Source organism: Canis lupus, chromosome 16, assembly GCF_048164855.1.
Source record: "Canis lupus baileyi chromosome 16, mCanLup2.hap1, whole genome shotgun sequence".
In the NCBI taxonomy this organism is placed as follows: Eukaryota; Metazoa; Chordata; class Mammalia; order Carnivora; family Canidae; genus Canis; species Canis lupus.
The window spans coordinates 35,626,540-35,648,732 of NC_132853.1; the positions used below are offsets into that span (position 1 = coordinate 35,626,540).

The 22,193-nt window shown below is 48.9% G+C and overlaps 1 long non-coding RNA gene across 1 annotated transcript; it reads right to left on the minus strand.

Annotated features, from left to right (window-relative positions):
• Positions 1-9,266: 9,266 nt before the first annotated feature.
• Positions 9,267-21,891, minus strand: LOC140606565 (uncharacterized). Its single transcript, XR_012008906.1, has 3 exons — positions 21,751-21,891; positions 19,736-19,809; positions 9,267-9,914 (listed from the first exon to the last, which is right to left on the minus strand). It is a non-coding gene; the product is annotated as an uncharacterized lncRNA (long non-coding RNA).
• Positions 21,892-22,193: the final 302 nt, after the last annotated feature.

Sequence of the window (22,193 nt, forward strand, 5' to 3'; positions counted from 1 at the left end):
GGCAGAGGTGACAGGGGAATTCTGGGTCCCACTGCCAGAATGGACTCCCCTTCTCCGTGCTCCTCTGTGCCCAGCTAGCTGGGACAGCCTTATTGAGTCAAATTTAAGCTCAGACCTCTCCCCTTTGGGAAGTCTTTGCTGATAAATCCCACCATGTTTGACTCCCCTACACCGCTTTGTTCTGAGATGGAGTTTAATTGAACCTGTAGTAAGCAGCAATCTAGGTGTTTGTGGTGGGAGAGTTTTCTCCCTGAAGGCAACACTGACATACTTTCTTTTGCCTTCTCCCAGTACCCGCCCAGCATGCCTCTCTCTGCCCAAGGGGGACACCCAAGAAATGTTTGTAGACCAGATGACGGACCAACTCCTGAAGGGAGGTGAGGGACAAAAGAGACGAAAAAAGGTTGCAGCCACAGCTCACAGTGGGGCCAGAAGGCTTCACTACTTGGGACCCTGGGACAGTTGAACAAGACAGAAGGGTGGGGACAGTCACCAGAGTGTGAAGCAGAGGTGTGGCCAGGACGGAGGCCAGAGATGAAAGGTGCAGATATCCTGTCTCAACAGCAAGTCCTCGAGGCCCACTAGACTCCGTGGAAAATCTGTTCCCTGATTTTCAATCAGTGGTACGTTGCACTGGGATGCTTGTTTTTAAGGAATTTTAAAACACGGTCAACGTAAAAACAAGGCTGAAGCTATTTGATCCATGGCAGTGATTCAGAGCGTGCAGTAGGACACAGCAGTGCCCTGGGCCATCATTAAGACTATCGCTTACTTTAGAGAACATTAGCCGTGGGCCCAGCAGCCTGCAGTGAGTCACTGTCAGTTGTTTAAAAAAAAAAAAAAAACAAAAACAAAACTCTGATACCAACTTGTTTAGTTACCACTGTTCTCTTTTTTAAGAAAGCTGGGTACAGAAACCCAACTTCAAAACAAACAATTACGACAAAACCCTGAAAGGCCAGTTATCTCCCCTTTGCAGTTGCTGAGGCTCCAAACAAAAGTTTCTCTGTTGAGCTCCTAGGATGCAGAGAAGCCTAAGTTGTGAGGTGAGATGGGTGGGGGCTAAGACCAGCAGGGGAGACCAGAGTGGAGAATGATTGGTGGGCCAGGCTGGGGGCAGAGGTAGGAGAACTAGGAGCACAAAGGGCTTCCTGTGGGCAGCCCCAGTGGCTCAGCGGTTTGGCACCGCCTTCAGTCCAGGGTGTGATCCTGGAGACCTGGGATCGAGTCCCATGTCGGGCTCCCTGAATGGAGCCTGCTTCTCCCTCTGCCTGTGTCTCTGCCTCTCTCTCTCTGTGTGTCTCTAATAAATAAATAAAATCTTTTAAAAAGGGGGGCGAGCTTCCTGGTAGCAGAGAGACCTTCCAGAAGTTCCGAGGGAGGCAGGGAAGGGAGAAGGAAGTTCTCAGAGTTGCATGTCCTAAGCTGAGAGAATTCCCAGAAATTCCCCTAAAGCCTCCAAAGGGCATCAGTACTGCAAGTCGCACAGGTGGCCTGGGAGATGGCTCCGGTGGCTGTGCCAGGGACGGGCGATGTTCTGGGGCTCCTTGCGCCTGGCTCAGCAACGCAAGTGGTCTTCACAGCATCCCCTGGGGCTGAGCTCGGCTCCGGTGTGTCCCGTACACTTTCCAAAACCTCAACCCAACAAGCCAAGTTTGGGGTGTTTGCTCCCGAAGCTGAGGAGGGAGAGGTGGGGAAGGGGAGGGGGGCTCCAGGCCGCTGGCAGCCCGCAGCCCTGCCCGCTGAACCGGACAGTGACAGGTGAGCAGACCTCAGGCTAAAAATACCTGCTCGTGTTGTAAAGAGAAAGAACAGGAAGGAAGCGCGGGAGGCAGGAGAGACAGAGCCCCGGAGAATGAGCTGTCACTAGTGGCCGGAAGCTGAGCAGGTAGGACAGGTGGGGAACGCCCTCCAGGTGCCCGGCCGGTGGGCAGGGGAGCATCCCTGCCCGAGGGAAGGGGTGCGGTCCCGCTGAGGCCACTTTTCAGATCTCCCCAAAGAGCCCTGGCCCGGGAATGGAGCGAAGCAGACAGAGGGCCACCCCCAAGGACACCAGGGAGATAGCGGCGCCTGCCAAGTTTGCGGGGACAGACCCAGCTGAGCCCCCAGTCCTTCAGCCTTGCACGGGGCTGGAGGGCGTCCGGCCAGCCTGGGACGGGCAGCCGCTCGGTCGAGGGCAGTGAGGGCGAGCTCGTGCCAGGGCGCTGACTCTCGCCCTAGAGGTCACGGCCGGGGCTCTGGACCCAGGGGGCAGAGTTTGACTCCCGGCTGTGCCCCTTAGTGGCTGCATGATCTAGGACCGTCAGGAGGCTTCCTCATGCTTCAGTCTCCTCATCTGTAAAATGGGGACACCGGAAGTGCCAACCTTACAGTGGGCGCCGGGGTCAGGATTAAGTGAGCTAACAGACCCGAGGTGGCCAGGACAGTACCCAGGGTCAGGGGTGGGGGTTAGAGTAGAAGGCAGTACAGGTGACAACGGGAATGAAGTGCCTGACCCCTCAGGTCAGTGAAACAGCCCTTGCCAGAGAGCCTGCCACTGTACCAAGCTAGGAGGGAGAGGGAAGAGGAGGGGGGGGGGGGAGAAAGATTTGTGCCCAAGTGTTCCAAGTGTTCAGGAACCAACAGCAGAGGGAGGATACAGACAATTAAACCATCACATTTCAGCATACACAAGAGAGTTTCGGACCGAGTGTCAAGGTGCAGAGAGATGGGAGTCATTTTCTCGGTCTTCAGTGTTTGGAAGCTTCCAGGAGTGCCAGTCTCGGAGGTTAAGGAATAGAATTCAGCAGGCAGGGCACTGGGGTGGTTCAGTGGTCGAGCATCTGCCTTCGGCTCAGGTCGTGATCCCGGAGCCCTGGGATCGAGACCCACATCAGGCTCCCCACAGGGAACTTGCTTCTCCCTCTACCTATGTCTCTGCCTCTCTCTGTGTGTCTTTCATGAATAAATAAATAAAAACTTTAAAAACAATAATAAATAAAATTTTTAAAAAAGAAGGCAGAGAAGAAAGAACATGGAAAGCTATCTCAGTAAGAGGGAACATGGTATTTGGCAGCTCCTGGGTGGTTGGCTAGGGGTGACTAGTTTGGAAGCGTCAGTGGGCCTGGCCTCGCAACACTAGGCCAAGAGTTCATAACTTTCTCCTATCAGCACGAGGCAAATGGAGAGGCTAGGAAGAGGGGAGACCCAAATCTGACTTGTGTACCTGAAAGATTTCTCTGGCAGAAAATGGGGAGGGTAAATGAAAGGAAGTGCATAGTGGCAGGGAGGCCAACCGGTTAAAGGGCCCCAGCAATGGTCCGGGCCCTTAGGCATTGGACTGGTTTGTGGTTTCTAGTCTGTACAACTAAGCATTTAGTGAGGCCCCTAAGGGACATAGGGAATAAAGGGAGAGACATGGGCTTTACAAAGACGGTTTGGAATTGACCTTGAGATGGCTGAGAGACCCAGGAGTGTCCTGGAGATCATCAACCCAGTACATGCGCTGATAGAAATGAGAGGGGGATTACACAAGAGCCCCCTTCAGCTGGAGTCAAGGAAGCTTCACTGTTGTTCTAACATAGGGCTGGACACCAAGCTGTGGGCCATGTGTACCCCATGGGGTCTCCTGGGGGAAGCAAGAGGGTGTGTTGGAGAGCTCCCTCACTGTTTATAGATCATGGTTGAAAAACTGCAGAGTATCATGATTTACATTACCTGGTTAAATGACATTATGGATTGTGTAATCTAATTTGAACTAAACCTTCACAGAATGGACCTGGGTGGGGGATTAAAAAGATTCTTGGGGGTGCTTGGGTGGCTCAGTCAGTTGAGCTGCCGACTCTTAATTTCAGCTGGGGTCTTGAGTCATGATCTTGGGTTGGGGGTGGGGTTCTGAGGTTGAGCTCCTCGCCCGCCCACCCACCCTCCACACCCGCATAGGGCTCCCCCCTGAGTCTGCTTCTCTCCCTCTCTCTCTACCCCTTCCCCTGCTGACTCTGTCTCAAATAAATGGATGAATCTTAAAAGAAAAGAGAGATTCCTGCAAAGAAACCTCAAGGTAAAGATCTTCCAAATTTAGCACTAGAAAAAGTGGCAAAGCTGGAGCTTTTCGCATGAGCTCTTTGTTAGCACCCATCACAATGTGAAAACGGCAAAAGTCTGATCAGGTCTGACATAAAGAGAGCCACAGAACTGTTTTGTAATTTGTAATCAGCAATTATATTGAAATGTGAACTAACCAGGGTACCTGGCTGGTTCAGACAGTAACACATGTGACTCTTGATCTCGGGGTCATGAGTTCAAGCCTTATACTGGGGCTTGCTTAAAAAAAAAAAAAAAAAGAATAAAAGAAATGTGGCCTTACTCTTCTACCATTGTTAAAAACGAACCTCACCCCAAGTATACATTGTCTTGAGATACTACTGATAGTCAGCCACAAATACAACTTGTAAATAATTGAACACATACTCGGGGTGCATGCTCAAATCCTACCACTGATGAGATGTAACTTCTCAGCCCAAGAGTTTGTCATCTCACACAAGATTTGAGTTGGGCAAAAATTCTGAAGTCACACGTTTCTGTTCCCAGCATGAATTGGTCTCCTACTTTATCTGTTCTATGCATCTGCAATACTACGCATTGCATTTACCTCTTAGAACAAAGAATGCTTATATTCAAAGCATGGCCGCAATGGCTCACTTCTCTTTCATCGCCCTGGTACCTCTCTTCCTTCTGGAGGCAAAGATTAGTTGAGCTCCCTGGAGAAAAGCATTCGGTAACTACAAGGTGTGGCTGAAGTCATGTTACTATTATTAACAACACTATAGGCAGCAGAGGTGAACACCGCTCCAAGGGTTCTAACAAGGATCCAGGTGAGAGGTCTCTAAACACATCTAACCATTCATCACTCATGACCCCAGGGGGCCTTCTAATGTGTAAGTCCTATGGGGCATGGAGGTTGCAGGGGGCGGGGGGCTTCAAAAAATTGAGGCTCCCAAAGGGTGGGACTGCCCATTCTCTGAGGAAGGAAGGGCTCATTTCCTCCTGGGCAAGATGCAGGGTCACACTGGATGGGCAACTGGTCAGGGGAGAGCATCCCACAGGTCAGCCCTGGAGCCAAAGCCTTGGAGCTTATGTCTTCATGAAAGACCTGGGTGCTCACACCCCACTAGAGAGGAAGCTGGGGGGAACGCACAAGCATACCCTTTTTTATTAAAATAATTATTTTTACTCTTTCAAAGCACATTTGCGTGGGGGAAGTTAATAGGGTGGGGATGATTATCGGCTACATTTAATGTCCAACACCTTTTTACTGAGCGCGTGCCTCATGTACAAGGTGCTCTGCGAGGCACATGGGGATACAGAGCTGAATGGGACTTCAGCACGGTGATGATCCACGGGGTGAGTTAAGATATGCACGCAGGCGGGGTGCATGGGCGGCGCAGTCAGTTGAGTAGCCGACTCCTGGTTTTCAGCTCAGGTTGTGATCTCTGAGTTCATGGGATCAGGTCCCATGTCTGGCTCTTCTCTCAGGTCGGTGTCTACTTGGGTTTCTCTCTCCCTTTCCCTCTGCCCCTCCCCTGCTCTCTCTTTCAAATAAATAAATAAATAAATAAATAAATAAATAAATAAATAAATAAGGCAGCCTTGGTGGCTCAGCGGTTTAGCACCACCTTCAGCCCAGGGTGTGATCCTGGAGACCCAGGATCGAGTCCCACATCGGGTTCCCTGCATGGAGCCTGCTTCTCCCTCTGCCTGTGTCTCTGGTTCTCTCTGTGTGTCTCTCAATAAATAAATAAAATCTTAAAATAAATAAATAAATCTTTTTTAAAAATATGCAGGCAAGCACCACAGGAGGTGGGCACCAGAGCTTGAGAGTTTCACACAAACAGGAACCAGCGTCCCAAAGGGGGATGAGGATCAGGCGTACTCATGGAGGCAGTGAACTCTGGCTTGGGCTTTGAAGGCTAGGTGGGGGGCAGCCCGGGTGGCTCAGCAGTTTAGTGCCACCTTCAGTCCAGGGCCTGATCTTAGAGACCGGAGATAGAGTCCCTGATCTTAGAGACCAGGGATCGAGTCCCACGTCAGGCTTCCTGCATGGAGCCTGATTCTCCCTCTGTCTGTGTCTCTGCCTCTCTCTCTCTCTCCCTCTCTATCTCATGAATAAATAAAATAAAATCTTAATTTAAAAAAATTTGAGGGCAGCCCCGGTGGTGCAGCGGTTTGGCGCCGCCTGCAGCCTGAGGTGTGATCCTGGAGACCCGAGATCGAGTCCCACATCGGGCTCACTGCATGGAGCCTGCTTCTCCCTCTCCTTCTGCCTGTGTCTCTGCCTCTCTCTCTGTGTCTATGAATAAATAAATAAAATCTTTAAAAAAATAAAAAAATAAAAATAAAAATAAAAAATAAAAAAAAATTGAAGCCTAGGTGGGGTCTGGCCAGGTGTAGATGAAGGAAATGACATTTCCCAAGGATTGGAGCCCCAAATGAAAAAGCATGGGATATGTAAAAGCAACAGTGAGTAGTTACTTCCGGCTGGCATCTTGTGGGTAAAAAAGAAGAGTGGAGCTGGAAAAGTGGATTAGAACCAGATTTTTTTAAAAGATTTTATTTATTTATTCATGAGAGACAGAGAGAGAGAGAGAGAGAGAGAGAGGCAGAGACACAAGCAGAGAGAGAAGCAGGCTCTGTGCAGGGAGCCCGATATGGGACTCGATCCCGAGACTCCAGGATCACATCCTGGGTCAAAGGCAGGCGCCAAACCGCTGAGCCACCCAGGGATCCCCTAGAACCAGATTTTAAACAGCCACACGCTAGACTATGAGATCCAGAGTTCATCTTCAGTGAGCAATGGGGGAGTCTTGGAAAGTTTTGGGGGCAGGCAAGGCAGTGAACCCAAAGAAATCAAAGCAAAGCTTGCCCATGGTCCTCTAGCGAGTCAGTCTGTGAGCCAACCAGGCCTTGAATTCAGAGTCGTATTGACACAGGCAAAGTTCCTGGACCTCTCAGTGACCAGACACGGATGGGTCTGTGGGAAAGCGCTCCGGGCCAGGCGCGGCAGGCCGCTTCTCTGGGAAAGCCCAGAGCCTGAGTTTCCGAGTAGCTGGGCGTTCTAGCCTCTGCTGGCTTAGGTCCGGTTGAGCCAAATCTTCCCATGGAACCTGGGTGGTGGATGAACCAGGGGCTGGACTGCGCTCCTTGGGAACCCAAATGGGTTGGGCTGGGAATGGCAGAGTGTGGGATCACAGCAATAAAATGAAGGGAGAGGAGCCCTTCGAATGTCGTGGGGTGTGAGGCGCACAGGGCGTGGGGCCTTGCATTCCTGGATGGTTAAGACGCCGCAGCTGATGATTATCATTATTATTCCTGCTCTGGCTTCTCCGAGCTTTCATCCTGCAGGACCCTGCCTGGCTGGCCCAGCCTCACCAGCTAGCGAGGCCTCCTGGGGCGGGGCGGGGCGGGCGGATCCTGGCTGCAAGGGAACACAACAAGACTGCAGGTTTCTTTCCCCGTGAGTTCAGGGAACTTGTTAGTGCTGAACAGCTTCCTAACCCTAGAACCATGTGCAGAATTTCCCAAGGGGGAAACTGAGTCACAGAACAGGGGAACTTGACCTAGGTCTTATAGCAGAGACCCCTCCCTCCCCTCCCATCCGCTACTCAGTAGGCCATGCTTATCCTTCCCCAACTGGGGCAGATCTTGTCAGCTTGGAGGGGAGCCAGGGAAGGTGTAGATTCTAGCAAAGAGAACTGGACTGTGGCCAGGACAGCAGAGTGGGTACCCTCCTTGCCAGATGCTGCGGGCATCATGAGGTCAGGCTCTTGGTTTCGCGTCTCCCTGGAAGGTCCTGCCATATGGGTGGATCTTCCCAACCCCCTGAGGGAGGCCAGCACTGCAGACGTGCAAAATGCCCAGCGCTCTCACATCAGAGGCCATGTTCAGCATCCCAGGAGGGGAACAGTCTTGTAAAGATGGGCCAGGCCTATAGGCAGAGGGACAGACAATGGCTCAGAGACAAGGAAAGTGGTGTGTGTGTGTGTGTGTGTGTGTGTGTGCATGTGTGTGTGCATGTGTGTGTGCATGTGTGTGTGTGTGTTTGCATTTGTTCACCCTAGTCTCCTGTGGTGACATGCCACTGTTTGCCAAGATGAGATCAAAGAGAGAAAGACTGGAAGAAAATGTGAATGATGACCTGATGCTTGGGTGGGGGACTGAGCGGGACCCTATAAAATGCATGGACCCAGTCTAGCAGTTGGGAGCCCCAAGAGAAGTGAGGGCGTGGCCTGAAAAGCTGCAGGCTGAGACTCAGCCTGTAGTTGCCAGAGTCACCTTCTCTGCTATTTGCTGTCCACCTAGAGAGTAGCAATCTTTGGGAACATCTTTTGGCTTAAAACAGAGGTGAGATGACACAGAAGAATAGACCATGGAATCTGGAGCCGAGATTCCTGGGGGCCTCCACAGGCTCTCAGATCCTCAGTGCCTCCCAGAGTCAGCCAACCAGCCAAGCATTGCTTTATCAAGTGTTTATTTAGCAGCTATTATGTGCAAGGCACTCTGCTTGGAGCTGTGAGTGTAGATACATTAGACATGGCCTCTGTCTGGGGTCCCTGGTTGGCTCAGTTGGAAGAGCAGGCAACTCTTGATCTCAGGGTTGTGAGTTTGAGTCTCAAGTTGGGTGTACAGATTAATAAACAAATAAACTAAAAAAAAAAAAAAGACATGTCCTCTGTCCTCAGGAAATTCTCTCTGGAGAAAGACAAATCTTCCCTTTTGGCTTCACCTCCACTCCACAGAATATGACACCAGAATTCCCAAGGCATCTTCTTCCTCCCTGGCCCTCCTTGGCTGTGACTGCACTGGCCTCTGCTGTTCCAACGGCCACCTCTCCACATTCACATGGGAACTGCGCTCATCTCGACACCCACCCAGCTGAACCATTCAGCTTCCAGCCACAAAAGTCAGCTCTTGAGCTTGCCACAGTGATCAGGTCACTCCAAGAGGCACTGTTCTTTGGTGACCCTACCCTCTTCCAGGCCAAATGCAGCCTGTTAAAGCCTCTACCTGTTTGCCTGCTCCTGTGGGTGACCCGAAGAACCTGCACTGGCTCCCTATTGTTTAGCAGATACAATGTGAACTTTTGGGCTCTTTCCCAAGGCCTGCCACGTGTTTCTAACTATTATTATTATTATTATTACCCAACAGTGTCCCTTCCCATCCCCAGCACACCAGCGTTTGCAGTACAACTCTACTTCTGAACAAGAGCGAGGAGCTCTTTAAGGGAACTATTTCCAAGTTTATAGTTGATTTATTGAGCAAACATTTACTGAACGGCAGCTGTGTACCAGGCACTGTGACAGGTACTGAGCTGGCTCTGATGTGACTAGGATGCCTCCTGCCCTGGGGGAGCCCATGAACTCTCAGGGAGGACAGACACCAATGCTGAAAGTAGAATGGGGTGTGTGTGGTCAGACTGGATGGCCACCCAGGGCCCGAGCGTCTGGGCTGGACTTCCACGGCAGCTTCATAGATCTCTTGTACTCCGGCCTGGATTCTTCACAGAGCAGAGTGTATCTTGCTGAGGAGGGGGGAATATTCCCACAGGATGTCCACGTGGTAAGACCCCAAAAAAAAGCACCAGCCCCCATTCTGTCCCCCCACCACCCCCACTGAGAGGTGAGATCCATCCAGAAAACAACCACCTTGTTGTGTGTGAAATCCACTCTCCTCTCTTCTCTGACGGCACTGCCCATGATGGGTTGTGCTATCCTGTCTCATTTTGAAACTTGTCCATGAATGAAGGCTCTGACACCTCATGAGGTTGTTGGCTGTTGAGTCAGTGTTTAACCACTATAATTGGTAGAAACGTCTTCCAACTGTCTCACCCAGACGAGACAGACACTGCAAATTCCACCCTCTTGCTTGTCGGCCGCCCTCTGCAGAATGGAGAAAACAAGGAGTCATAAAGTGCTCCCTACTCCAAATGCTACAGAAAATCTATAAAACCGACATAAGTAAAAAGCCTTTGGATTCGATGACTCTACTCTCTTAGTGTCAACCTCCCAGGTGGGACTGTTTCAGAGGGTCAGAAGGGCTGGGGAGGGGTGTCTGCCTGGGGCACTCTCCTGGGTGACCATTTCTCCCCACTTGGTGCCTCTGTCACCTGGGGTGATATGCAGGGTCAAGGAACTGAAATGGGCCCCAAGAATGTTGGGGGTGGGTGGGGGACAGGGCCGTGCATATAAATTGTAGTGCTAGAGGGTTCTTTTTTAGGTGTGCCCGGTAAAAGTGAAAGTGGTTGGAGGTCTATAACAAGAAAAGCAGTAGAGAAATAAAATTTTCAAATTTTATTGATGTAAATCTGTGGGAGTTTCCAAAATGGAGGAGCAACTCACTATATTGGAAAGTTTCCTTCCTTCTTTCCTTCCTTCTTTCTTCCCTCCTTTCCTTCCTTCTTTCTTCCCTCCCTCCCTCCCTCTTTCCCTCCCCCCCTTTCCCTCCGTCCCTCTCTCCCTCTCTCCTCCAGAATCCAAACCAGTGAGTTCCTACAGAAGTATGTCTTCATCCCTCTAAAGCCACATCCCAAACCCCTTCCTCTTCTGTCCTCCAGCCTCAGCCCTATCATCCTTTCAGGTGGAGCCAAAGCCTAGCATCATCCTTCATGCCATCTTTTCCCTAATCTCTGGTCAAATGCTCCTTTCTCTGAATTCTCATTTAATTCCATTAAACTCCGTAGCCTGGTATGATTACACAGCATCTCGTGCTCCCCCGCTTTTTCATGCACACGAATCTTGTCTCCTCAACCAGGTTGCAAACTTCTACAGAGCAGAGGCCGTTCCTTACGTTTTGAACTCCTTCCGAACACTGAGCACAGGGCTGGGTACGTAATAGGCCTTTATCAAGACATCCATTTGCCATTTACTTCTCATTAAACATCCGAGAATTCATACAGGGAATAGTTTCATAAGTGTAATAAATGTGAATAAGCCTTTATTTGGGTGGAGTAACCATCATATACAACATCAGAGAATTCCTGCTGGAAAGAAATTTTGTATCTGATGTGTCCATGGGAGAGCCCTCAGGTGAGTTTGGAGGCTCGGTAGGTGCATCTGACTCAGTATTCCGGAACTCAGTTACATGAATGCAGTGACTGTGGGGAAACCTTTGCTCAAGACGATACCCGACATTGGCGTGCCTATTACAGAGAAACCATGAAACCAAAGAATGTGGGAAAGGCTCCCCCAAGATCTCCAGCAACCAACACCTGGGAATTCACTTGAGAGTGAAGAGCAGGGCCATGGATGGGGTGGTGGTGGGGGGATACTATGAGGTTTGAAGCCACTGCAGCTCCTGTTCCTGTGCTGCTTGTCTCTAGATCCATTTTCCAGCTGAAGAAATCGAGACCTGGAGAAGAAGCATTTTACACTGTGGATATGATGGGACTATTATAAAACTTTGATTTGTGCCTTTTTCTTTCTTTTTTAAAAAATATTTTAATTTATTTATTTGACAAAGAAGGGAAAGAATAAGCAGGAGATTAGAGGCAGAGGGAGACGCATACTCCCCACTGAGCAGGGAATCCAATGCGGGGCTTGATCCCAGCACCCCAAGACCATGACCCGAACCAAAGGCAGACCCTCAACCGACTGAACCACTCAGGCACCCCGATTTGTGCCTTTTTCTTTTGTGAATTTGAAACACTGCCATGCCTGATTTCCTTCATTCTTCATCTCTCACTAGGAAAGGGGAGGGAAGGGGAGGAGAGGGGAAGGAAGGGGAAGGAGGGGAGGGAAGGGGAGGGAAGGGGGAGGGAAGGGGAGGGAAGGGGAGGGAAGGGGAGGCGAGGGATGGGAAGTCTCCCCCAGTGGTTGTTATCAAAGGAGAGATGTGGCTGGAGGGGTTGCAACACATCCAAGGTGCAGGTCAGGATAAAAGCTCTAGTCTCTAGGGACCTTTATTTCACATACCAGGGACCATGCGGGATGCAAAGGGAGTTCAAAGGTGAGGAGAAAGATCCCGTGCCCTCAAATGGCTTATAGTCCAGGGAGGGAAAAACAGGTCCTTTAATGGGAGTGCATATGAAATGCAGGAAAGGAGCCCCAGGAAAGGCTCCACAGAGGAGGTATTGTTTGATCTGAGACGGAAAGGATGAGAACTTTGCCAGACAAACAAGTGAGGAGCCGGTGTTCCAGGTGGAAGAAACAGCACATGCAAATGCACGGGGAGTAAGAGAGACCTTGTGAGGCTCCTAGAGAAGTTCAGCATGGAAAGCTTGGCAGGCAGAGGGTAGGGGGTGGGGGGCAGATAATCCAAAGCCCTTAAATGCCTTAGAGAGTAGCTCTCGTTTCCCTGTAAGTAATGGGGAGCTGTATTAGTTTTCTACTGCTGCTGTAACACATTACAACCAACGTAGTGGCTTAAAACAACACAGATTTATTATCCTACAGTTCTGGTGGTCACATGTTTGGCAAGGCCAAAATCAAGGTGTCGGCAGGTGGTGTTCCTTTTGGTGGCTCTAGGGGAGATCAGTTCTTGGCCTACTCATTTCTAGAAGCTGCCCACACTCCTTGGCTCATGTTCCTCTCCCATCTTCAGAGCTGGCACTCACCTCATTCGGACCCTTGCTTCCATGCCACATCTCCCTCTCTGGCTCTAATGCTCCTGTCTCTTTCTTCTAAGGACCTTGGTGATTACACTGGACCCACTAGATAATCCAGGATGAAGTCTACATCTCAGGATCCTTAACTTAACCCCACCTGCTAAGTCCATTTTGCCAAGTAAAGTACCATATTCACAGATGCCAGGAATTAGGATGTGGATATCTTTAGAATACGGACATCTTGGGTGATGGCACTGAGGGGGGCACTTGGCGGGATGAGCACTGGGTGTTATGCTATATGTTGGCAAATTGAACTCCAAAAATAAAAAATAAAAAATAAATTTAAAAAAGAATACGGACATCTTTAGGGAGCCATGGTTCTGCTTACCACAGAAACCATTGAAGAATTTTGAGAAGGCTGGGGTGACTGAATTGGGGTCTTAGGCTTCAAGGTTAAAACAGCAGGCTCAAAGGTCTAAATCTGGGCTGAATCCTGAGTCCATTGTGAAAGAATTCTGTAACCTTGGATCATTTCCTACTTCATTTCTCTCTGCCTCGGTTTTCTTATGTATAAAATGGGACTGCCTCCCACAAAAGGGCAGTAGGAAGGATTATATGGGATAATAGAAGTGAAACAGGACACTGGAAAGCACTCAACAAATTGGGAACACCTTGGTGCTCGGTAAGTGCTAAGAATAGCGACCTGATCAAGAAAAGGCCATTCATAGTCAATGTGATGAAAAACAAAACCTAGCCCCCTAGGGGGCCCATTTCCCCCAGGACCATCTGCATGATAGGGAAGGAGGTATCCAAGCACCAGGGGATTCTCGGGACCAGAGGAAACATGCAGCTCCTCGGAATGGCACACTGCTCTGTGGAACATTGCTTCTTCCTCTCTGTTGGCATAAAGACATGAAGGATAGAGGCTCCCCTGATCTGTTCCCATTTTATGCTGGGTTTCTGTCTGGGTGTTGGATAATACTAAAGAGTTGATGACAGTTTGTCTTAAGCGTTCTTCTGTGAGATCTCTGAAATGACCATTTAGTTCTATGTGAAATATTTCTTTCCTGCCTGTTGTTGGATATGAACCTCCCAGCAGTTTACCTACAAGTAGGGTTGCCAGATAAGATATAAGACAACCGGGCAGCCCGGGTGGCTCAACGGTTTAGTGCTGCCTCGGGATCGAGTCCCATGTCGGGCTCCTTGCATGGAGCCTGCTTCTGTCTCTACCTCTCTGTGTGTGTGTGTCTCTCATGAATAAATAAATATATAAGACAACCAATTAATCTGAACTTCAGATAAACAATGATTATTTTAGTATTTAGTACTAAGTGTTAGGTACTACTTTGTTAACCAGATTATTTTGTTAACCAGAACATTCTCTTCTCAACTTCACCGTGTAACACTTTACTGTATGCTCTTTGATGCAGTCTTCAAAGTTCTGAAAGTTCTAGTACTTGCAGGTGACTTTTTCTGAAGTGGCACAGGAAAGGGAAGGAAGGCTATGGTTCTGGAAGGATAGCAAGGGTCAGGAGAATGAGGTCTCATCCCTCTTATTTCACTGTCATGAACACAGATTCTTCTGCTGCTCAACTCTGAGATTCAGACAAGCTCAGCTCCTGCTCTGGATCTCACATGTCTCCTTTATTAATGGAGAGAAAAACCTAAAGACCACCAGGATACCTTGTTTACGTATATTGAGATTATTTGTTTAAAAATGTGCTGCACAATGCAAGGTCTAATTGTCTTTGATCTTGACTAGGAGAATGATGATGACTCTCACGGTTTATGGGATGCAAATGAAAGCCTGTCTTTGGACTGGGTGCATATAATTTGAAGTACTCACTGTTATGCAAAACACATAAAATGAAATAACAGTTGAAATCTACAAAGCTGGCCATTGTTGGCACTCAGGTATGCCCAAGGGTTTGGCTCCCAGGCTCAGTCCCTTGTGACCCCCCCCCCCCCCCAATGTAGGATAACCCTCCTTTTTTTACTGGCCTTGGGTCTTTGCTCTAAATTTCCCTCCTTGGTCTGTGGAGGGTAGCCACCTGGAGTCCTCCAATTTACCTTGTTTGCAGCAGAGGCTCAGCCTTGCCACTAGTTAGGGCTTCACAGATGGTCACTGGTCACTTCCTGGTCATCCCCAGGTCACTCTCCACTGTCAGACACTATTCAACCTGATGCTCTCAGGGAGGGCTTGAGTTTTCACATCAGGGGTACCTGGGTGGCTCAGTGGTTGAGCCTTCGGCTCAGGTCATGATCCCGGGGTCCTGGGATCGAGTTTTCACATCAAAGTTGGTTAGGCATTTCTGGTGACTGAGTTCTACATTTCTGTACTCATCCCGTTTAAATACCATTTCTAAATAAATGCAAAAACTTATTAAAGTTCATGAAGCCCTAAAGAACCTTGGATTTTCTCCCTTTGTAAATGAACTAACCTGTCCAGCCAGTGGCAACAGGCCCAACAGTGCAAAGATTGTGTCCTCTTGGATTCCCATTACTTCCAGAAAAAGGTGGCCCGAGGGGCCAGGGAATTAATGACTTAATGCCTACAAAGCTCTAGGAACAACTTGCTGCAGATAAGGTCTCATTATCGTTAATTGTTATTATTATTGTTATTATTGTTATTAACTCAACTCATAGAAAAGTTGCCACAGCTTTGTTAACCACCTCAGGTCAGGGGTTTAATTAATACTTCCTCTGAATGCCAGAGGCCCCAGGCTCCATGTTCCCGCCCCCACATCCGGGCCCTACCTCCTCGGAGCTCCACCCACAGGGTCCTCTCCACCCCCAGTCTTCCTAGTCCTTACCCGAGCAGGTCTGTCTTGCTTCGCTCCTGCCAACAGCTCCTCCCCCGCATCCCGTACCAGCCCCAAACACCCTCCTGCCCCTTGACTGCCCCTCCCCATCATCTCACATACATCCTTGAACCTTGTCTTCCCTTTCCGCAGTTCCCTAGCCACTCACACACACTTCTTTTGGTACCCAAACAGTTCTCGAGATTTTTGAGGGTTATGAAAGTTAAGAGAGGGTCCCCTGACTCACAGCCCCCTCCCCCAACTTCCCCCTTTGCAGCCCTCATTTCCTGCACCGCGTCCTGGGTCTCCCATCCCACCTCCGTGAGAACCTCAGGATTGTACCTCAGGTGGTGAGGCCGGTTGGGTGGGTTGGCTGGTTTAGGGTTACAGAGCTTGGCACTAACTCACAGCCCAGTACAGCTGCCTTCTTTAATTAATTAATTCCAATTTTTAAAAAACCATCACTTCAATTGGACCTCAGTGCATGCCTCTGGGGCACATGTCACATCAATTACAGACAATAATTAAGCTGCCTAAAAGAATCCGAGAGCCTCTTTAAAGACTCAAACACAATTCGGACCTAACTACCTTAGATCACAGTGCTGGAGACAGACCCTGAGGCAGAACCCCCAGGGGAGGAATTGGGCTGCTATAGTTCCAGATAGGAGGATGTTCTCCCGCTGGGGTTCCTGCCCTCAGCTGCCCACATTCCGTAACCTAAGTCCTCTCTGCCTTGGCTTAAATACGTGGAAGTTAAGCTGTTGCAGGTGAGGTGGTGGTGGCCTTGCTTCTCTGGGATCATACCAATGCCCCTCAAATTCCAAGTCCCCCTCTGCGCTGTCCTAACAGGCTGTCTTGCTTGGATAAAGATGAATCTCAGGCCTTCTAACAATAGGATGGGCACTGAGTGGATCTGTCCTTTTTCCAACAGTAGAGATGGTAGAGGCAGACTGAATGGAAGCTTTTGCTTTAGGAAAAGGTTTGAAGATGTCACTTAAGGGCAGAGATAATTTCATAGTAATGATTCTTGAGTCCCACCTTGTGTGACACTTGGTATATGTTCCGGGAAAGCTGACACAATGTGGAAGACAAAGAGCCAAAAGAATGAAAGAGCCTGCAGCACTACTACAGTACTTTTTCATATGCAAACCAAGTTAGGATAGGACGAGCCTAAGACTTTAGCCTCATTAACATTGCCCTTTCTAACAAGAAATTAAAAAAAAAAAAAAAGTAGACCAAGTAAACATAGCTTTCCTGATCTATTTAACTCACTTATTTACTGGCATATGTGAATTGACTGTGAATAATTTTGTCCCTTCATGTTTGCTTGAATTGTGGCTGTCCATTGGAGTCCAAACTTCCAGAGAGCAGAGATCACATCTGTTCTGTTCATTTTGCTTTGTATGGTATCCAGCAAAGGGCTGCAGCACAGTGTCATAAGTCCAGGACTTGGATCCTGGAGACCCAAGTTTTAGTTCTGGCCATGTGACCCTTAAAATCCAGGCCTCGTTATTATTTGCTGTTAGAAAGAAAGAAAGAGAAAGAAGAAAGAAAAAGAAAGAAAGAAAAGAAAAGAAAAGAGAAAGAAAATGGGCAGGGGGTGCCTGGGTGGCTCAGTCAGCTGAGAATCCAACTTTCTTTTTTTTTTTTAAGATTTTATTTATTTATTCATGAGAGAGAGACAGAGAGAGACAGAGACATAGGCAGAAAGAGAAGCAGGCTCCATGCAGGGAGCCTGATGCAGGACTCAAGACTCAATCCCGGGGCAGCCCGGGGCGGGGGGGGGGGGGGGGGGGGGGCGGGGGCGCTAGCGGTTTAGCGCTGCCTTCAGCCCAGGGCATCATCCTGGAGACTCAGGATCAAGTCCCACTTCAGGCTCCCTGCATGGAGCCTGCTTCTCCCTCCGCTTATGCCTCTGCCTTTCTCTCTCTCTCTCAAATAAATAAATAAATAAATAAAATCTTAAAGAAAAAAAAAAAAAAGACTCAATCCCCGAACCCCAGATCACGAACTGGGCTGAAGGCAGACGCTCAACTGCTGAGCCACCCAGGCATCCTGAGAATCCAACTCTTGATTTTGGCTCAGGTCACGATCTCAGGGTTGTGGGATAGAGCCCCGAATCAGGCTCCAAGCTCTGCACGGAGTCTGCTTAAGGATTCTCTCTCTCTCCCAGGCCCCTCCTCTGCTCACTTTTTCTCTATCAAATAAATAAAGTCTGTTTTTTTTTTTTTATGGAAACATCATTTTCTGCCCTTCCTACCTACCAGCATTGAGGGAAGGATGAAATGAGGTAATGTAGACTAAAGATTTGTAGAAATTGTCACATGAACATGGCTTTTAAAGAATTATAAAATGCATTTTGATGTACAGAGACCATAGCTGTAGAGGGCTATGAGCCAAATGATGGCCCAGGCCATGCTGCAGCTGAAACCAGGCTTTGACCAAAGGGACACTGGCTATCCCAATAGCCTCCCTCATCTCTATCCCCAACCAAAACAGCTGCATTCATGGATCTGGACTTTAGGGTGTCTTCTCTTTTTCTTCTAGGACATCCTGGCATTTATTTTGCTTCTTCACTAGAATTCAAGCAGGGGTGGTAGGAAGTGAGGGGGCACAGAGTGAAAGTGCCTTGAAAGTGAATCCCTTTAAGATTGGACATAAACATACATACACACTGCATGAGGGCACGTATGCATGCAAGCCCTATGGCAGAAAAGCCAAAAGTCCAGCTTTCTGAGCTATCTATAAACACCATCACTTAGAGAAAAAGTGGATAAAGCAGGAGAGTCCAGGCCAGCTTTATCTATTCTGTAAAGGGGGCAGTTTCTTGTAGGAAGGGCTAAACAATAGGAACTGGATAGTGATTCTTAGCAAAGGAGTGGTATTGCAAGATATTAGCAAACAAAGTCAACTTTCTAGAATAGAATCCTAGGTATCAGACCTGGAAGACTCTAAAAGCCGGATAATCCCATCTTTTTTTTTTACAAAGTGTAAAAGGTAAAGGGATTTGAGCAAAGGTTGCAGCACTGCAAGTATGAGAACCTATGAGCCCATGGCCAGGGCCCCCACCCCCAGTCTAGTGTACAGGGACTGGGTTATATTAATGAGGTGACAGGGAGCCACAGCCACTACCCCTGTTTAAATACAGGTGGCAAAAACTATCACTAACAGTGGGTTTACTCCTGCAAGTTTGGGGAGTGAGGAAATGCAGTGAGCAGGGAGCTTGTATCAGACCATCCAAGAACCATATATGTATACTGCTATTTAAATGAAATCTTTGAAGGTTTTCAGAACTGTCAAAGTGTGCAGAACTTTATACTAAAACTTTTTATTTAGGGGCACCTGGGTGGCTCAGTGGTTGAGCATCTGCCTTTGGCTCCGGTGGTGGTCCCAGGGTCCTGGGAACAAGTCTTGCAGGGAGCCTGCTTCTCTCTCTATGCCAATGTCTCTGCCTCTGTGTGTCTCTCATGAGTAAATAAATAAAATCTTTAAAAGCACATTTTTTAAATAAAACTTGTTTATTTATTTATGTATTTGAATATAGTTGACAATGTTACACTAGTTTCAGGTATACAACATAGCAATTCAGCTTCTCTCTACCTTATACTGTGCTCACCATGAGTGTAGCTAGCATCTGTCACCATACAATCCTATTTACAGCATCATTGACTATATTCCCTATGCTGTGACTTTTATTCCTGTGACTTATTCATTCCATAAACAGAAGCCTATATCTCCTACTTCCCTCCCTCCATCTTGCTCAAGCCCGCATTTCTTTCCCTCTGGTTACCATCAGTTTGTTCTCTGAATTTTTGGTCTGATTCTACTTTTTGTTTGTTTATTCATTTGTTTTGATTTTAGATTCTACTTCTAAGTGATATTATATGGTATTTGTCTTTCTCTGACTTAGTTTACTCGGCATAATACCCTAGGTTCCCACTTGTTATAAATGGCAAGATCTCATCCCTTTTATGGTTGAGTAATATTCCTCTGTGTGTGTGTGTGCGTGTGTGTGTATACTAAAACTTTTTTTAAGAAATGGCTTCTACTGGGTTTTGTCCACTGCCTTAATGAAGAAATCAGTGAAAAACAATCCAAGGCCAGAATACCGGGGATGACTGAAGCCTGATCTTACATCCAGTAAGGCCAGGTGTGGGTGCTAAATGTTGCTTGCAATGACTGTCAGGTGTCGTGCCAGCAGCTAAAGAAGAGAGACTTGGGATTAGCAGTCTGGCTGAGGGCAAATGCCCTCTTCTTATGACATGTCAAATGAGGACACTGATTGGCAGCCCCCTTCTGTGGGTAAACGCATGAAAAGGGAGAGTTGAGGGAAACAGAGGAACTGAGATATCCTTACCAGCCCTGTGGCCCAAGGCCTTCCAAAGTACTGGTCACCAAAGCTTCAGATACACAAGGGCAAGTCCTAGGGTCCTGGAGAGAAGAAAAGGGGGGAAAAACACGAAAGAAAGGAGATAAAAATGTAGAATTGAACATTAAAATTATTCTCTATCACATGCCAAGGCTACCTGTTTTTACCCACAGGAATATGTAGCAGTCTTTCAGAGTCAAACCCTCCATTGTTTTCTGGGTTGAGTGGTTGACTGAGCCATTTAACATTCCTTGGCCCAAATTTCCTTCATTGGGAATAATACCTGCCCTGCCTGCCTCACAGGGTTGTTGGAAGATCTCATGAGATAATGGACATAACCTCCCTGCAGAAATCATAAAGCACTCGTCAGGTGGAAGGTAATAATATTACTATTCTAATTACTAGGAGCCCTTCAGAGGGTTGGCCTGTGGGTGTAGAGTCATAGATACCTGGAAGGTTACCTTGCTTCTTTAGCCATAGCTCTGCACACTGGTCTGCCTGTCAGGGCAGAGTAGGGAACGGATTAAATGTCCTAAAAGCACAAAGAGGCGAAACTACCTCTCAGTCAGATGTTTTGGGCTCACCAGTCCCTGTGGAGGCCAAGTAGTTCTTTCTTACATTAAATCTAAGTCTTACTTTAAAAAAAAAAATTTTTTTTTTACTTATTTATTTAAGTAATCTCTATACCCAAGGTGGGGCTCAAACTTACAACCCTGAGATCAAGGGCCGCGTTCTCTACCAACTGGGCCAGCCAGGCACCCCTAAGTCTTTCTTTTTATTACTTATGTATGCTTATTTCCTCCTGCTCTGCCTGAATATTTCTCTCTACCTGCTGAATTATGATGTCACTTTTAGTGTTTATCCACCGAAGACACTATTGAGGAACACAACCCAAAGGTGCCAAATTACACTCCCTGGAGTGTGGAGTCCAAGTATAATAAAGACCGAGCATCTGTTTTCGGAAGGGGCCAAGGACAGAGCTAGCTAGCCCTGGAACCCTTCTGTGTATCAAGTTCCAATCTCTTCCCTAACCCTATCCCAGATTCAGGTCATCTTACTTGCTACAGGGATTTTTTTAAGGGAGGGGGAGGAGTGGCTATTTTAGAGAAGTAGCCGCATCTGTATTGAAAAGGTGTAGAGAGGTAGGTCTTAAGACAGAGACATTTGTTAAGGGTGCTGCTAATAATGGAAAGAGGATGAGGAGTTCCAATGGAGAGAAGATTTAGGGAACATCAGGGAAGTATGGTTTATGGTGGGAGAGGGTCATGCTGACCCTCCAAGTTGCTGTCTTGGGTCCTCTCCACCCCCCTAAGGCCTTCACCTTGCCTGCCTCACTTCCCCTCTCTGTACTCCAAGCACTTGCAATTATGGACACCCTCTCTTGGCTTGGAACTCGGACAAATGCTACCTTGTTAGCTAATAGTACCATTAATTATATTAATGATTAATAGCTAATTAGTCATAATGCTGTAATACTTTCAATGGAGGGTTCCTTTCTTGCAGCAGCTCAATGTCTCAAGCACACACACATATCCCCTTTCCTATTCCTGGCCACAGAACAAACGCGGCTCTAAATTTGTTTTTCTGATCACTCTGGCAATCTCTAAATTTCTCTAGTTTTTATTAGCTGTTCCATTTCCCCGGCGGATGACCCCCCACACACACACACACACACACTCCTGCTTCTCTTTTGCCTCCTTCATTTCTGCCTTCTGTCACTCACCCTACCCTCCAGCACCAGAGGCCACAGTCAAGATTTTTTTTACATTTCGCTTCATAAGCCGAAGAAGGCTCCTTTGCTTCTAAGTCTCACTCGGGCCCACTTTCCTACTTCGTCCCCCCCTTTTTCACTTCACCTTGCCTTAATCCTACCCCGCCCCTACTTCGGGGAGGCTCGCACCCTCCGCCCCAGGCTCCCTCCCACTCGGCGTCTTGGCTTCCTTTCAGCAACCACGCCCCCAGACCCAGGGCGAGCGGCGCGCACGCGCAGTGCACGCCTTTACCTGGGCGCTCGGCAGTGGGCGGAGTGGGGGAGGGCGGGGGTGGAGCGGGAGTCGGCGGTTATCTGGGCGGCGGGGCGCTCACATTGTGGCAGCGGGGAGAAAAGGTGCGCCGGGGCCGGCCCGAGGGGCTGCGCATGCGCGCCGCCGCGCCCAGCGGCCGGGATGCCAGGGGGGCGGGCGGAGGGAGGTGTCGGCTCCCCGTTGGGCGGGGGGGGGACGCGGGGGGGCGGGCGAGGGACGCGGGCGCGCGCGCGCTCTCGCCGCCGCTCGCCCTCCCTCCCTGCCCCCGGCTCCGCACTCACAAGCACACACGCACACCCCCTCCCCTGCCTCCCTGCCTCCCTCCCTCCCTCCCCGCGCGCCGCCCGCCCGCCCCGCCGGCCCCGCTCGCCCTCGCGCGCTCGGAAGGGAGTCGCGAGACGTCGGAGCGGCGGCCACGTAGC